The sequence below is a fragment of the Procambarus clarkii genome, chromosome 25, assembly GCF_040958095.1.
Source record: "Procambarus clarkii isolate CNS0578487 chromosome 25, FALCON_Pclarkii_2.0, whole genome shotgun sequence".
Classification (NCBI taxonomy): Eukaryota; Metazoa; Arthropoda; class Malacostraca; order Decapoda; family Cambaridae; genus Procambarus; species Procambarus clarkii.
In genome coordinates this window covers 22,207,077-22,221,262 of record NC_091174.1, presented here as the reverse complement: position 1 = coordinate 22,221,262, position 14,186 = coordinate 22,207,077, and positions in this window count along the sequence as shown.

Sequence of the window (14,186 nt, the reverse complement as noted above, 5' to 3'; positions counted from 1 at the left end):
CTGGGATATCTGCGTCTTGTTTGTGTCAAATTTACTGTGGATCCGTCAACATCTACAACTGGTCTAGAGTCAGTGTCCTCCTCTGTCAAGTGTCCGAATCTATTTTGGGTAGCTACTGAATACACAGGGAGGGCACTAGGATTGGCTACCTTGAATTGGTTAGCGGATGGCTTTGGGGGTTTCCCGACGACATGGAGTGAACATTCTGAGCTCCAGCATTCTATGACTGAGCATTATAATTTGAAGTTGCATTATAGCTGGGCTGGGAGTTGTAATTACGAGAGTTCTGATAATGTCTTGGACGCTGTGCGCCTCGCCAAGACTGACCATGGGAGTTACGAGGTGGAGATGTCCTTTGCCTAGCTCTACAATCCGCAGTGTGGTGACCAACTTGCTTACGGTATTTGCAATATGGTAGCCTAGAATAATTAGATTGATGAGGGGACCGAGAGAATTGTCTAGGAGGTGATGATCTAGGGGCGGACCAACAGTCCCTTGCAAGGTGGTTACTCTTACCACAATGCCAACATGAGGGAGTGGATGGTTGTGGACTATGGCGTTTCGGCAATTTATGAGGCGGCGAATTTGACTGGGGGCTACGAGCATGGGTACGTTTCTGCGACCAAGAGTTTTGAGAGTTTGTGGGAGGATGCTGAGAGCTTGTTACTACATTTACAGTATCAGAGGGTGGCAACAGTTGAGCACTTCGCAATGCCAGTTTATCGGCGGCATTGTTAATAGCCTCAAATACTTCACCAATTTCATGTTTAACACCAAAATTTTGTTGCTCAACGATTGGTTTAGTATGCTTGGGGGCAAAATGCATTAAAGTACCAAATGCTATCATTTTGGCCATAGCCTCAGGGGACAGATTATTGTCTTTATCTAACCAAGTCAAATTATTCATAGCAGACACTAAGGCATAAAGATACTGATCGAGACGGCTAGTAAACGCATTAAACGATTCACCAGGCTGCATGGTGGCATTGGCAATTTTTTTAACTAACCTGTACGGGTCAAGGTCTCCTTTATTAACAAAGCGCCGGCGAAAGAAATCCTTAAATTCGGGCCAAGACTGGAGGCTAACAATGGCTTTCTCATCAACAACAAAACGTGCATCACCTTTGGTTGTGTCCACAGCTGACCGTGCAATTGCTAAGTATTCGGCATCAGTAGGCTTAGAAAAACGTGCAACAGTTTTTGCTTCAACCTTACTAAACCATGACTCTAATAAGCGGGATTCCCCAGCAAAAAGAGGAATAGCCATTTCCTGAGCTGATCTTTGGCCATTGGGACGAGCAACTGTTCCCGTTGAGTCTGAAGGGGTTTCAACAGTGGTAGGCATTGTCACAGCCGTGGAAGTAATGTTAGAACGCAGATTATAATTAAGTGCACCTGGCATCAGAAATAGTATACACAAAAATAAACACTCAAAAAAAATATCAACTTGGCTAAAGTAAAAATGGCAGAAATAAAATTATTAAATGGGGCTAGGCAAGAAAATAATTAAGAACAAGCAATTGTAAACTAAATTTAGCAATCTTTCATTAAAAAAATGACTGGAATTAGATGTATGTAAATTAATTAAACCAGACTAAGCACAGCAATTGAGAATAAAAACTGTAAAACGCAATTGCAAAATTTCATTAAAAGATTCAACACAACAAGTGGCAATGCAAGAAATATGGATGTAACACATAAACTGGACACAGGAATGTATATAACTGCTATGGTAAAAATTATAATATGCAATGTTGAAGGAATAAATTTCAATTTTAGGCCTGGAGGAATTAAAAAAAAATTATATTGCACAAATCCTTAACTGCTGCTAAAACAAGGATTTCTTACTTCACTGGAATTTGAATTTACCAATAACACTCTAGGAGAACAATTAAAATTCAATGAAATTAGTGTAAGAAGCAGGAATGTTGAAATCACACAAGAAAATTGTAGGGGGTTGAGTACTGAGGCGGCTCCAATATTTAACAAGTCACTGAATGGTTAATTCACAGGATATTATGGATATTATTATGTAAGTCACTTTTTAGCACTTGGCACGTTGTTCTCAACTAGCAATTACTTATCTCAGGGTTGTAATTCATGAGAATCACCAGTAGCCAAAATTGGAGGAACGTCGTGAAGATCTGAAAGACACATGTGAGGCGTGTTTACAAACTAGTGCAATGGCAGCGCTCCTGGCGGCGGTGGCGCGAAACTCGAGGGAGGACCCCACACTCTGTTGATGCTGGAAGCGCGAAGATAAATTCTGACGACGACGATATTGCGACGATGGGACGATGACTGACCACGATTGCAGTAGCTTGAACCCTCACGAAGCTTGATACTGTCAGCTTGGGCGGCGGTGGTGATGGTGGTGATGCAGGTTCCCACGTGGTGGCGCGAGATTAAAAAATGGCTGGCGCGGAAGCTTCCTTCCTCCTCACTGATGAATTAGCGTTCAACAGGAAATTATTGACCCTTACTGCTGAGACGTTAGCCTGGAGTAGTGGTTGATTGCAGGACCCCGGTCTGGCACAATATTTGATGCGTGGGTGGCAGGATGGCGGCTGATGGCAGTTGTACTGTGAAACATACGGCGATGCTGGGTACTAGAATTTTAGTTTCCAGAAAAAAATTTCTGAGTCCCACTGCTGCTACCAGTATTCGTTTGCCTTGTTCGGGTAGAATGTAGACACAGTAGTCGTTCTGTATATATTTATTAACCGAGACAACAAGGTATATATCTGCCTAGCCGAGGTCCACCTACTCTGAGTCTGTGAGGAGAACTGCGGCTGCTGGGAGCAATGGCTGGTGCTCCTCTGTCTGGCATGACGTCAGAGGACTACTTGCCTGTGATTGGTTAAATTTCAACTGACATAGAATTTGAGTATAACACATGTCCCTCACGTGTGTCCCCTAGTTCATGTCTCTCCCGTGTGTCCCCTAGTTCATGTCCATCCCGTGTGTGTCCTCTAGTTCATGTCCCCCCCGTGTGTGTCCTCTAGTTCATGTCCCTACCGTGTGTCCCCTAGTTCATGTCCCTCCCGTGAGTGTCCCTTAGTTTATGTCCCTCCCGTGTGTGTCCTCTAGTTCATGTCCCTCCCGTGTGTGTCCTCTAGTTCATGTCCCTCCCGTGTGTGTCCTCTAGTTCATGTCCCTCCCGTGTGTGTCCCTTAGTTCATGTCCCTCCCGTGTGTGTCCCCTACTTCATGTCCCTCCCGTGTGTGTCCCCTACTTCATGTCCCTCCCGTGAGTGTCCCCTAGTTCATGTCCCTCCCGTGTGTACTCACCTATTTGTACTCACCTATTTGTGCTTGCGGGGGTTGAGCTTTGGCTCTTTGGTTCCGCCTCTCAACCGTCAATCAACTGGTGTACAGGTTCCTGAGCCTACTGGGCTCTGTCATATCTACATTTAAAACTGTGTATGGAGTCAGCCTCCACCACATCACTGCCTAATGCATTCCATCCATTAACTACTCTGACACTGAAAATGTTCCTTCTTACGTCCCTGTGGGTACTCAGTTTCCACCTGTGTCCCCTTGTTCGCGTCCCGCCAGTGTTGAATAGTTTATCCTTGTTTAGCCGGTCGATTCCCCTGAGGATTTTATAGGTTGTGATCATGTCCCCCTTACTCTTCTGTCTTCCAATGTCGTAAGGTGCATTTCCTGCAGCCTTTCCTCATAACTTATGCTTCTTATTTCTGGGACTGGTCTAGTAGCATACCTTTGGACTTTTTCTAGCTTCGTCTTGTGCTTGACAAGGTACGGGCTCCATGCTGGGGCCGCATACTTCAGGATTGGTCTTACATATGTGGTATACAAGATTCTGAATGATTCCATACACAGGTTCCTGAACGCTGTTATGATGTTATCCAGCCTCGCATATGCCGCAGACGTTATTATTTTTATGTGTGCTTCAGGAGACAGGTTTGGTGTGATATCAACTCTTAGATCTTTCTGTCTGTCTGTTTCATTAAGTACTTCATCTCCTGTATCCTGTGTCTGGCCTCCTGTTTCCACTGCCTAGTTTCATTACTTTGCATTTACTCGGGTTGAACTTCAACAGCCATTTGTTGAACCATTCACTCAGTCTGTCTAGGTCATCTTGTAGCCTCCTACTATCATCTTCTGTTTCAATCCTCCTCATAAAATCCTCATCATAAAATCCTCATCACAAATCCTCCTCATAAAATGTGACCAACAACTCCTGGCCTTCTTAAGTGATTGTGGTATATCTGAAAACCTGAACCCGACCAATGCCAGTACTTAAAATAACTCTTTCAGTGCCTGAGCCTAACCTAACTTAATCTAACTTTGTCTAAGGTGCTGTCTCTGCCTTACCATTTACCTAATGTTCTCTTATTCATATAATTTCCTAAATAATCCATCAAGTCTCCATGCACTTATGCAAGCATCTACCTCAGTTTCATTGTAAAATTTTACTCTTAAATCTAATCTTACCCTATTCCATTTATATTTTAAATTTATTTGCATTGATCTATGTCATTTATTGAAATCAATTATTGATCTCATTTTTGTTCTTTTTAATTAAGTTCATACTAATGATAAGTTAAAACTAAGCTTAATAATATTTATTATCTTTAAGATTATTTTACTTTAAAATTATCATTTGTCAAATTTTTTTATATATTCATCTTGACAGTCTCTACTGATTTTTTGTTCTCTCCACCAAACTTGTGTATCCTCCATGGCTATCTAGTGACCTTAATTCTACCTCTAATTGTTTCAATTCTTTTGTTTACTTGCATTTATTGTTGTGTCTTGCCATAATTATTCTCTAATTTTAGCAGACTCAATACTTTGTAAGCTCTTATTGTATTGTTATATTATTATATTGTTGTGTTTTGCTATAATTACTTTCTATTTTACAGCAGATTTGTTTTTCATCTGTTCCTGTAATTGCTTATCTTATTGTATCGTGACATTCTTATCTATATTGATATATATTATCTGTCTATTGTTACTTACAGTGTACCTGAGAGTACCTGTTAGCAATCTACCTCATTTTTCATTTTTGCTCAATTTGTTTTTGTATTGCTTAGTCTTGTTTATATTTTTGTTTTGTATATCTATATCTTGTGTTTTGTATAGTCCATATTCATATGTTTTTTCTTTAATCTCATTTATTACCTAGGTTGCCTAGCCCAGCCATACTCCCTTACTCCATTGCACCCCTGTAAGCCCCTTTTGTGTTTGTTTTGTACAATTTGTGTACATTTTTTTTTTCTTGTTTTTCCTGCAATCTGCTTTTTTTATGCAGTCAAGTATAGACCCAGAACTTAACCTCTTATCCACTATCTATGACAATAATCACTTTAATGATCTAAATTGCAGATATTTTGCAGCACATGATGTAAACAATGTATTAACTCATAATCACAATATCTCTGTAATCAATTTGAACGTTAGATCCCTAGGTAAACACTTCGATGATGTTAGTGCCTTGATTGAAGCTATTGACAACAAATTCTCTTTTATTATACTTACTGAAACATGGTTGAAAGAGGATACTACTCAACTCTTTAAAATGCCTAACTACTCAGCAATTCACAACTGTCGTCAACTTCAGAGAGGTGGTGGCACTGCTCTTTACTACCACCAAGAACTAACATGCTTAAAAGAAATTAGAACTAGAGACTGCTATGGGGAGTATATCTTCGCCAGCTTCAGAGTCAAGGGTGCCGAGTCTATCCTGTCTGTGGGTGCAGTTTATAGAATTCCTAACACTGATGTGTCCGAATTCAACTCAAACCTTAGAAATCTAATACTTGATAACAGACTGAACAAAAACCACTTAATTATCACAGGGGACTTTAATATTGACCTCTGCGAGCCAGAACACCCTACTGCTGTTAGCTTCCTCAACTGTATGAATTCCTGCTTCCTCATACCCTTAATCACTAGACCTACTAGAATCACTGATAGCACTGCCACGACTCTAGATCACATCTGGACAAACATAACCTCTCCGCTTACTTCAGGTATAATCACCGATAGCACTACAGACCATTACCCCACATTTCTCTTAACTAACATTAGCAAACCACCTCTTGAGTCAAGAGAGATACGTTTTAGACTACACAATGAAACTGCTATAGACAATTTTATAACTGCTACTGATAATGTCAACTGGGAGTCCGAGTTAGGTAACATAGAGGACATCAACCTAGCAGTTCAATCTTTTCTTCAAAAAACTCTTAGCCTTTATAATACCCACTGTCCTATGCTTACAAAACAAGTCACAACCAAAAGGCTTAACAATCCCTGGCTTACAAAGGGAATACTTAAATCTATTAATAAAAAACATGACCTTAAGAAGAAGTATAGGTTAGGAATTGTCTCCAAAGAATTCTCAAAGAATTACTCATTATTGCTATCTAAGATAATTAGACGAGCCAAAACTAAATACTACGAAGATAAATTTACCCAAATAAAGAGCAACATTAAACAAACTTGGAGAACAATTTCACAAATATTGGGATCAAAGAAGTCTTTAAATAACAAACCGACTCTCCTGTCTAATAACGATGGTCAGCTTTCAGCCTCTGATTCTGCTATTGAGTTCAATAGGTTCTTCTCTTCCATTGGTTCATCCCTTGCTAATGATATTCCATCTTCCAGTACTGACATTAAGGACTATCTTACAGGGAACTATCCACAGTCTCTGTACCTAAAGCCTATTAATTCCACTGACGTCAATGAGATAATCCTTTCCCTTAAAACCAAGTCAGCTTTACTCATATCTAGCCAAACTCAATATACTTAGCCCTTGCCAATATGGCTTCAGGCCCAAAAAAAGCACTAACGATGCACTTATTAGTATGCTTAACTCGATTCATACAGCTCTTGATAAAAATGAGTTCCCTGTTGGGTTATTTGTGGACCTCCGTAAAGCTTTCGATACTATCAACCACCAAAACCTTCTTCTTAAATTACATCATTATGGTGTCAGAGGACACTCCCTACAATACCTCAAATCCTACCTTACTGACAGGCTCCAATGTGTTTCTGTGAATAATACAATTTCTCCCACCGTACCCATCAACATTGGTGTTCCCCAGGGCAGCATACTTGGCCCTCTCCTCTTTCTCATCTACATTAATGACCTTCCAAATGCCTCCCAACACCTCAACCCAATTCTATTTGCTGACGACACAACCTTCATTTACTCCGGTCCTGATCCCCTTGCTCTAAATGCCACAGTAAATACTGAGCTAAATAAAGTCCATCTGTGGCTAACTGCCAACAAACTCACCCTTAACATTGACAAAACTTTCTATATTCTGTTTGGCAATAAATCCTCTAATCAAATAAATCTCAAAATAAACAATACCCAAATTTGTAACAAATTAGAAGGCAAATTCCTTGGCATTCTCATTGACCACAAGCTGAATTTCCAGGGACACATTCTAAACATATCAAAAAAAGTTTCAAAAACTGTGGGCATTCTTTCTAAGATCAGATATTATGTACCACGCCCTGCCCTGGTGACTCTCTATTACTCCCTTATCTATCCATATCTCAACTATGGTATTTGTGCTTGGGGCTCTACTACCCAAAATCACTTACGTCCTCTAATTACTCAACACAAAGCTGCTATTAGGACAATATCCAATTCTGGCCCCAGACATCACTCGGTACCCCTACTCAAATCTCTGAATATGTTAGACATTAAGTCACTGCACATTCTCTCATGTGTATTATACATATATAAAACGCTAAACTATAATGCCAATCCTGATCTCAAAAGCTTCATAGAAGGTTGTAACAGAACCCATGAGCACCACACCAGAAACAAATACAGTTTTGATATTCCTAGAGTACGACTTAATCAAACCAGAAATGCTCTACAAATCAAGGGGCCCAGAATGTGGAATGACCTTCCCAACCATGTTAAAGACTGTACCTCTCTCAACCAGTTTAAGTTAAAAACGAAGCTATACCTAATAAATTCCCTGTAACCTACCTTACCCCTCTGTTGTCAACCCATGTATGTTTTTTGTTTGTTTTTTTTGTTTTTCAAATCAATGCTGCTTGAATGTAATTTTCTGTAATAATTTGTAATTGTATTTGTGCTGCTTTTTCAACAATGTTCCCCCCTCTTTTACCTCTATTTTTATTTGTACTCAACACATTTTATTCTTTTTACCCATTAGTTTTAAGCTTTAATCATTAGTGTTTTTTCCTGCCCGAAACGCTTAGCGTAATAGTGGCTTTAGGCATTGTATGTACTAGCTCTATCTATAAAACCAACAAACTTTGTAAAATCTCTTTATGTATGTACCTTTACCTAAATAAAAATTATTATTATTATTATTATTATTATTATTATTATAATTTTTGCATTATCGGCAAACATTGAGAGAAACGATTCTATACCCTCTGGGAGATCATTTACATATACCAGAAAACAGTATAGGTCCAAGGACAGACCCCTGCGGGACTCCACTTGTAACGTCTCGCCAATCTGAGACCTCACCCCTCACACAGACTCGTTGTCTCCTGTTGCTTAGGTACTCCTTTATCCAATGGAGTACCTTCCCTTTCACTCCAGCCTGCATCTCCAGCTTTTTCACTAGCCTCTTGTGTGGCACTGTATCAAAGGCTTTCTGACAATCCAAAAATATGCAGTCTGCCCACCCTTCTCATTCTTGCCTTGTTTTTGTTGCCTGGTCGTAGAATTCAAGTAACCCTGTGAGGCAGGACCAGCCATCCCTGAACCCATGATGATGCTGACTTACAAAGTTCCTTCGCTCCAGATGCTCCACTAGCTTTCTTCGCTCAATCTTCTCCATCAGCTTGCATGGTATGCAGGTTAGGGACACTGACCTGTAATTCAGTGCCTCCTGTCTATCTCCTTTCTTGTATATCGAGACTACGTTAGCTGCTTTCCAAATATCTGGCAGTTCCCCTGTTGCCAGTGATGTGTTATATACTATGGAGAGAGGTAGGCACAATTCTTTTGCTCCTTCCTTTAGTATCCAAGGGAAGATTCCATCTGGGCCTATAGCCTTTGTCACATCCAACGCTAGTAAACACTTCCTTACTTCCCCGCTGGTAATCTCAAACTCTTCCAGTGGTTCTTGGTTAACTATTCCCTCTCTTATCTCTGGAATTTCTCCTTGTTCTAAGGTGAAGACCTCCTGGAATTTCTTATTCAGTTCCTCACACACTTTCTTGTCGTTTGTAGTGAATCCTTCCACCCCTATCCTTAATTTCATAACCTGTTCCTTTACTGCTGTTTTTCTCCTGATGTGGCTATGCAACAATTTAGGCTGAGTCTTTGCCTTGCTTGCGATGTCATTTTTGCATTGTCTTTCTGCCTCTCTTCTCATCCTGACATGTTCATTCCTGGCATTCTGGTATCTTTCTCAGCTCTCCAGTGTCCTGTTATTCCTATAGTTTCTCCATGTCCTTTTACTTTGCTGCTTAGCTAGCCTACATCTCTGATTAAACCATGGGTTTCTCATCTTCATTTCTCCGATTTCCCTTTGGACTGGGACAAACTTGTTTGCTGCGTCCTTGCACTTCTGCATTATGTAGTCCATCATAGTTCTTCTCCGGCCCCGACCACGGCCGTCTCAGGGGTTGGAGGTCCCTGTGCCCTTCTTCACCACCTTTGAGGTCAACCCCGGAACTCACAGTTCCTGCGACGGCGCTGGAACCAATCGCATTGGCGTATGCCTTTCCATTGGAGACTTTCAGCGCCGTGGAGAGGGGGGACATGCTGCCTGGGTAACAGCTTCAAATCAACGTACCCTGGCTTTGCACCCTGGTGAGGCCACTCCAGACCGACAACCAGAGCGAACTCCATAGTCTCCTGAGACTGATGGATGCCTACTACTACTACTACTAGTCCATCATATCTTGGGCCGTCTTTCCCCTGAGCTCTGTTTCCCATGCAATTTCTGTTAGGAATTGTTTTATCTCCTCATAGTTTCCCTTTCGGTATGCTAACCTTTTGGTTTCGGTATCCCTCCTCGAGTTCAAATAACCCTTCTTCAATCAGGTACACAAATACCAGTACACTGTGGTCGCTCATTCCTACTGGGGCCTCAAAACCGATTTCCCTTATGTCGGAGTCGTTCAGTGTTAAGACCAGTTCGAGTCTCGCTGGTTCGTCATTTCCTCTCATCCTTGTGGGTTCTCTGACATGCTGGGTTAAAAAGTTTCTAGTCAGCACCTCCAGTAGTTTGGCTCTCCATGTATCCTCACCTCCATGCGGTTCCTTGTTCTCCCAGTCAATCCTTCCGTGATTGAAGTCCCTCATGATGAGCAGGTGGGATCTATTTCTACAGGCAGCAGAGGCTACCCTTTTAATTATAGTGTTAACTGCCATGTTGTTGTTTTTGTACTCTTGACTGGGTCTTCTGTCATTTGGTGGAGGGTTGTATATTACTGCAACTACTATTCTTGGTCCTCCCATTGTCATGGTGCCTTCTATGTAGTCTCTGAACCCCTCATAGCCCAGGATAACCATCTCCTTAAAATTCCATTCCTTTCTCATGAGTAGGGCCACTCTGCCTCCTCCCCTACCTTCCCTCTCTTTCCTTATTACTGTGTACTCCTGGGGAAACACGGCATTCGTTATGATTCCAGAGAGTTTTGTTTCTGTGAGTCCGATTACATCTGGGTTCACTTCTTGTGCTGTTTCCCTTAGTTCACTTGTCTCGCTTGTGATCCCATCTATGTTCGAGTACATCACCCTAAAACTAATTCTCTTCTGCTTCTCCTTTGGGGGGGGGGGGGACCTGTGGGATCTGGGGTGAGTGGGAGCTGGGGGGATCTGGTACGGGGAGACTGGTGGAAGACGGAGGGCTTGGGGGGGGGTGGGGGAGAGGGGGAGGGTAGGGTGGGTGGGTGAGAGGGGGAGGGTAGGGGGGGGAGAGTGAGAGTGGCAGGGTTAAGGGGGTGACAGGGGGAGGGTCGGGGGAGCATGGGGGGAGGAGAGGCATTGAGAGATAGGGGAGATGGGGGGGCGTGGAGGGGGAGGGCATGGGGGGGGGAGGGCTTGGGAGGCGTGGGGGTAAAGGAGGGCTGAGGTGGGCGAGGAAGAGGGGAGGGATTAGAGGAGTAGTGGAGAAAGGAAGACTTAGGTGGGGTGAGGGAGAGTGGGGGGCAGGGGAGAACGGAAGGCTTGGGGGTGGGAGAGACGGGAAGGCATGTGGGAGAAGGGAGGGCTTGGGGGAAGGGGGAGAAGGGAGGTCCAGGGAGAGGGGTGAGTGGGAGGAGGGGGGTGAGTGGTAGGAGGGGGTGGGTGGGGGGAGGGTGCCCTAGGTGGGTACTTAGTGTGTTTCCTCTAGTTCATGTCTCTCTCGTGTGTGTTCCCTAGTTCATGTCCCTCCCGTGTGTGTCCCTTAGTTCATGTCCCTCCCGTGTGTGTTCCCTAGTTCATGTCTCTCTCGTGTGTGTTCCCTAGTTCATGTCCCTCCCGTGTGTGTCCCTTAGTTCATGTCCCTCCCGTGTGTGTCCCTTAGTTCATGTCCCTCCCGTGTGTGTGTCCCTTAGTTCATGTCCCTCCCGTGTGTGTGTCCCTTAGTTCATGTCCCTCCCGTGTGTGTCCTCTAGTTCATGTCCCTCCCGTGTGGAGGGACATAAGTGTCGTAGTAGTGTTGCAGTAGTGTTGCAGGAGTGTTGTAGTGTTGCAGAAGTGTTGTAGTAGTGTTGTAGTAGTGTTGTAGTAGTGTTGTAGTAGTGTTGTAGTAGTGTTGCAGGAGTGTTGTAGTAGTGTTATAGTAGTGTTGTTGTAGTGTTGTAGTAGTGTTGTAGTAGTGTTGTAGTAGTGTTGTAGTAGTGTTGCAGGAGTGTTGTTGTAGTGTTGTAGTAGTGTTGCAGGAGTGTGGGAAAGGGTAGAAATCCGGGGGCCCACGGACGGATACCTGGATCCACTGACCTCGGGCAGGTCTTTCAATTCACCTGGATGGGGTGAAGGGAGGAAATTTGGGTCGACATAAATAGCTTCCTGGACGCAAAACTCCATGGACACATGCAATGAGACATGGCACAGTCTATGGCACAGTCATAGCAGTCTATGACACAGACAGTCATAGACTCTAACGGATACGGACACACACGGAATCAAGACACACACGGAATCAAGACACACACAGAATCAAGACACACACGGAATCAAGACACATAAGGAATCAAGACAGATAAGGATTCAAGACACATAAGAAATCAAGACACATAATGGATCAAGACACACACACAGACAGAGATAAAAATTTTAAACATGAAAGGAATGTGGCGTATCTAAGTTTGTAAACGTCAGAACTGCTTTTACATTTCATAGGAATAACTAAGTACAGTTCTAACTTGTCTAACTTCTATGTTCTAACTTCTCTAAGGAAGAAGGAACCTTTTTTATCAACCTATAGGAGAAAAATCATTGAATATGCAGCCCCAACCTGTTTTTCAACAGAGCTGAGATTGGTTGATGGAACCGCTGGAAAAACGACTTGAGCAGTTAGTGTGTAAGTTAGATTGATGGTTGAGAGGCGGATACCAAAAGTTGACCAAAGTTGAAGGGACCAAAGCTGCTAGGTCAAACTTACCAAACTCAACTAGGTGAGAAGAAACTTACCAAAACCCACAGTTGTCGATGCAAACTCCATTCATAATTTTAAAAGTCGATATGGCAGAGAAATATACCATTGCTCATTTAAACAACCATTTAAACAACTCATTTAAACAGAAATGGAGTCATTGCTCATTTGAACAACCAGCGGCTAAAATGTCAGCGTTCAAAAGCCGGTCTTGCAAGCCGGTTCAAAATGTTGAACCGAATGGTTGCAAAAGCCGGTTCAAAATGCCTGCAAGTACAAATACGTGAGTACACAGAAATTTGAAACGTATATGTGTTCCATCTAGACTAACAATCAGGGTTTCCGGGATCGAATCCCGGCCAGGCAGGACTGAAATTATTGGTTGCGTTTCCTCATCGCCTTTGCTCTTCTAGCAGTAAATCCAGGAGTTGTCAGCTTCTAGTGGGGCTCCTGGTTATCCTGGTGAGGGTCAGTCGATTTTGTCGACTTATTTGTCGATTTTTGTCAGTCGAAAAATTGATTTTGTGGGGTGGGTTAGGTTAGGTGTTATAGAGCCGGTCGGCCGAGCGGACAGCACGCTGGACTTGTGATCCTGTGGTCCCGGGCGCCGGCGAGAAACAATGGGCAGAGTCTTTCACCCTATGCCCCTGTTACCTAGCAGTAAAATAGGTACCTGGGTGTTAGTCAGCTGTCATGGGCTGCTTCCTGGGGGTGGAGGCCTGGTCGAGGACCGGGCCGCGGGGACACTAACGCGCCCCGAAATCATCTCAAGATAACCTCAAGACGATTAGGTTAGGTTAGGTTGGGTTAGGTTAGGTTTGGTTAGGTTAGTTAGGTTAGGTTGGGTTAGGTTAAGTTCAGGTTAGGTCATAGATATAGACATAGACATAATCAAGACACACACGGAATCAAGCAGGTATCAGGGATCGGTCAGATACGGATATGTTTCTTTCTAACGTCTTTCTATGGCTTATTTGGGCACTTAATTTCCACCTGTGTCCCCTAGTGCGTGTGCCCCTTGTCTTAAATAGTCTGCCTTTATCTATCTTATCTTGAGGTTATCTTCAGATGAATTCGGGGCTTTAGTGTCCCCGCGGCCCGGTCCTCGACCAGGCCTCCACCCCCAGGAAGCAGCCCGTGACAGCTGACTAACACCCAGGTACCTATTTTACTACTAGGTAACAGGGGCATAGGCTGAAAGAAATTGTTTCTTTCACCCTTTCAAACTGCCCATTGTTTCTCACCGGCGCCCGGGATCGAACTCGGGACCACAGGATCACAAGTCCTGTGTACTGTCCAATTGGCCGACCGGCTCCCTTAGTGTTGTACCCTATCAATTCCTCTGAAATCTGAAATATCAATAATATAAACATATATATGATATATATTATATATATTATATATAATTTATAAATATATTAAATATATAATATAATAAGATAAATAAAAAAAAATATAGATTTCTCTGATGTGATCACACCAAATTATGTTAGAATAAGTTTGGTTATAGGTTGTAGTAGGTTATAGGTTAGGGTAGGGTATAGGTTAGGTTAGGTTAGGAAATAAACCAGGTGTTATTGCTACAAACAACCGATAGCTAAAAAGGTAGACTCCAAGA